This window comes from Ornithodoros turicata, chromosome 1, assembly GCF_037126465.1.
Source record: "Ornithodoros turicata isolate Travis chromosome 1, ASM3712646v1, whole genome shotgun sequence".
Lineage (NCBI taxonomy): Eukaryota > Metazoa > Arthropoda > Arachnida > Ixodida > Argasidae > Ornithodoros > Ornithodoros turicata.
Genome location: NC_088201.1, coordinates 195001453 through 195005437, shown reverse-complemented (window position 1 = coordinate 195005437; position 3985 = coordinate 195001453). Strand labels below are relative to the sequence as shown.

General features: G+C 45.8%; 1 long non-coding RNA gene across 1 annotated transcript; it reads right to left on the bottom strand.

Moving 5' to 3' along the window:
* Window positions 1–647: 647 nt before the first annotated feature.
* Window positions 648–2482, bottom strand: LOC135374658 (uncharacterized). Its single transcript, XR_010417055.1, has 2 exons — window positions 2386–2482; window positions 648–954 (listed from the first exon to the last, which is right to left on the bottom strand). It is a non-coding gene; the product is annotated as an uncharacterized LOC135374658 (long non-coding RNA).
* Between the last annotated feature and the right edge of the window lie 1503 nt (window positions 2483–3985).

Below are 3985 nucleotides of genomic sequence, written 5' to 3'. Positions count from 1 at the left end.
GTGAGCTAAGTCACCACTGAAAGCCCAGTTTCAAAGCCAGTGAAGTATATTGGGGAAAAAATAGCCGGAGCTCTGTGGCTGCACATATAGCATATGTTTGTAAGTCAAACGTCGCCATGCCGGTACTGGACAGCTGTTTCGGCCTTCTTGGGCCTCATCAGCAGTACGCAAGCAGGCAACGTTTGAGCGGATGGCGACAGAAGGTCACGTAACACGTGATTCCTCCAGTCAGGGTGAGCTAAGTCACCACTGAAAGCCCGGTGTAAAGCCAGTGAAGAATATTAAGAAAAAAAAACATTTCGGTCGTTTGCCGCGCTTTTTTGCAGGCAGTGTCATTGTGCGGAATGCACGTGTATACTTAACCGTACGCTGAAAGTTACGCGATTTGAAAACCTTCCTCTTTCGAGGATGGTGGCCGTCTTGAGAGCATCAATTCCTTTTTGTTCGACGAAGGCATACCTTGAGCTCGAGGGAACGATATCACACGAAGAAGTAGACAGGACGAGGCTCTTTTTTTTTACCGGTAGACCTCTGACATTACATAGCAAGCAAGCAAGTAGTTTTTGAGCGCTTCAGAAAAATGTAATTTGTTCTCATCGCATTCATTTTATGGGGTGGGAAGCCGTCGGCTCAAACTCATCTGTGGATGCATGACGAAATTGATTTATTTTCTTTGGGGACGGCTGTTCGTATCCAGTATTTGCGCTACTAAGTAGCATAGTGGACAAAAAAGATCCTGGAACAAACAGATGCTGCGTACTTGCTCTTAGTTATTTTTGTTTTTCCCTGCACCGTGATGGCTGACATGTACGTATGTAAAAACTGTGCTTCCCAATGAAAGATGAAAGTCACTGAAAAGGTTAGCCAGCTGTAGAACTCGAACCCACATCTTCTGGATCTTCTCTCATGTGCTTTCCAGTTTTTCCTATAGTACTTGTTCGTTCCCTTTGAAGTCTCCTCGTACATGCAATATAATAGTAATAAAATCAACGCTTGAAAGTTGACAGTCCAAATTTAAAATGAAAAACACTGAACACTGAAGGGATACATCACATAAAGTGTAAGCATATAGACAGATAAAACAAAGTGTATTTTAGTAGTTGATTATACAGTCGACCCCCGTTTATCCGGACGATGCCGTTCCCGGCGAAATCGTCCGGATACCGGGGCATCCGGATAGATGAAACGACCGAATAGAAACGTCCTACAGGGCCAGGTTTAATTAAAACACAGAAATCTTGTCAATGACAACTGTTACATAGTAGTGTAGGCACTCGATTCCTGCAAACTTTTGCTAATTGCGTAGAGTTGAGCCGCGCTGTTGCGCTGCTCGAAGAATGTCAGTGCGAACGCAAAGTGTCAATAGAGAGTTTTAGCAGACCGTTGATAACGTGGCTTGCGTCGAACCGTACCAACTGAAACCAATCAGTGGATAAGATTCTGAGTCACGTAGAACTGCGATTGGTTCCGATAGGCACGATAACCTTATCAACGGTATACTAAAACTCACTAACGTTCCCGTGCCTTTTGTCCGGATACCGCGGGATCCGGATAAACGAAGTCCGGATAAACGGGGGTCGACTGTAGTTCTGTTGTCGATTGTGCCGGATTTCGTTTTTCATCCGAAGCAGTTTGTATAACTTTTTTGCTCAGCTGCTCAGCATATGTTTCATTACGATCAAGAAGTGCTTTTCTATAAATTGCAGACAATTACAGCCATGTTTGTCAAGTGCAGAAATGATCATTTTTGAAAAAGGAGACAATGTTGCATAGCTCAGCTTCACATCTTCTGGCTTCAAAGTAACTGTATCTCAGGTAAAGTTAGCATTGCTAAATGATACGACGGTGCTTCAATCATTGCATAAACTGCACTTTTGGGTCATTCTGCAGCAATTAAACTTGAAGCTCGACTATCCAAACATCTTTCAAGGAGAAAATTTGATTAGTGTACAAAGAGTTATTCCAAGACCATTTGGTTGCTCCTTGAATGCGTGGCTCCCATTTGAGAATTAGAAGCAAGCTAGAAAGCTGAAAACAATATATATATTGTGGGATGTTGGCTACTGCTCATAGCGTCATGGAACTTGCATTCCATTGTGTTTTAAGGGCTTTGACCTTTCATGTGAGCCATTTTAAAAAAAGTATTTGTTGTTGGCTTAGGGGCGATCGGTTAGGCCTAACCACAGCAACACCGCACGACACCACGCGGCTAACACAAGGCGGAACCGCAAAACGTTAAACGTGCGACAACACGAACAAAAGGCTTGGTCACTGCTAAAGAAGTCTAAACATGCGCCTATGGGGAATATCCGCTACCGCAAACATACGAGGAAAGTCTTAACACGAGCGCGGTAAACAACGCGCAAACATCGGCAAATCACCCACCTTTTCCCCCGCGGCGACGGAGCGTCCCATCACAACGACAGCCAGGGATAAAGTGACGCAGAGCGGGGACGACGGAGCGACCGACCGCACATCGTCTCCCGACGAGAGCCAGCGGCCGACTGACGCAGGCGCCACTCTACGGATGCTACGCATGTGCGCACGCTCGTAGCGCCCTCTGCACACTCCTAGCGCCACCTGCGGCGACCACAAGTGAGAAGTAACACAATGGTACATGCGAGAGCCTAAGAGAGAACTGAATCCTAGCGCCCTCTGCAGTGCTCGCTCATTGGCCGTGACGTCAGCCTATTGTCTTAGGGCTACACTGTTTTTTTTTTCACTAATGTTCAACTGGAGAAGGTCCACCTGAAACAATAGAGCCGGAGCATGACGTCATCACCCAAGCATCTGTACGGTTCAAGGGCGCGTACGCTGTTGACAGGGGACCTGTTACTTAATGAATCACCATCCCAAGATTCTTTATTTTTTCAACTATAATGATTGCATAAAAATAGAAAACCTACTGCAGAAGAGCACCATGCATGAAAACAGATCGTAGGAATTCCAAAGTCTTACTAAATGAGACTTGCGAAAGAACAAGATATCCTAACACGTAACTTCATAAATGGCTAATAAGAGTAATGGCAAAAGGGCAAGGGTGCATGCCAGCTGGTACATGGTGAAAAAATCTGGAACCCGAGAAAAGGACAGAGGAGGGACGACACGACACGTTCTCGAACACAGCAAACCCTTTAATAACAGCAACACCTACGTACCCAACAACTTCCGAATTGGTGGCGAGGGAGCAACCGACGCCACACTTACACAATTTCCCCTCGTGACAATCTCTTTGTACTCCTTTAACAGTCTGGCCACAGGGTCCCGAACATAATCTAGGACACTTGTCTCGTCGAAGGCCGGGGAACAATTATTACAAAGTCTAAGATGGGCGACAAGTTCGGAATTCCCAGACAACGACTCCGCATTTCTCTTGTGTTCGCTGAGCCGATTGTTTAGACACCGTCCAGTCTGACCTACATAGCAAAACCCACAACCAAGCGGTATACAATACACCACATCTTTTGCACAGGTCACGAAATCATTTTTGTGGGAAATACTACAGCCGGAGTTCTGTGAGAGGAAAGGGGCAAGTTTTGAGAGACGACATACATTTGAGAGAACAACCTGAATGTTAAATCTACGTGCGGCAGCCAAAATGTTGTGTGATACGGAATGATAGTACGGGATACAAACACGCGGCAATTTTTCTTTCTGAGAAACAGGTGGACGAGCGAAACCATTAGCAAAATCTAACAACTTCCGATATAGGCAATAGCCGTAACCAGCTCTCTGCAAACGGCTCACTTGGCAACCAATACTTTCAAAAAAAAAGTGACAGCAGGACTTTTCGACGGCCGAACGCAAGAGGGACATGATAACACCTGACTTGATCAGCTTTGAGTGAGAACTATTGGCGGGTAATAAGGGTTTCGCTTCCGCCTTCCCGTAGGACCAGCAAAGGCCCGGGGTTGAGCGTAAGCACAGGTCCCGTGGCCCTCTACAGTCTGTGCAAGTTTGGTGTTGCTATTGCTAACACTGAAGC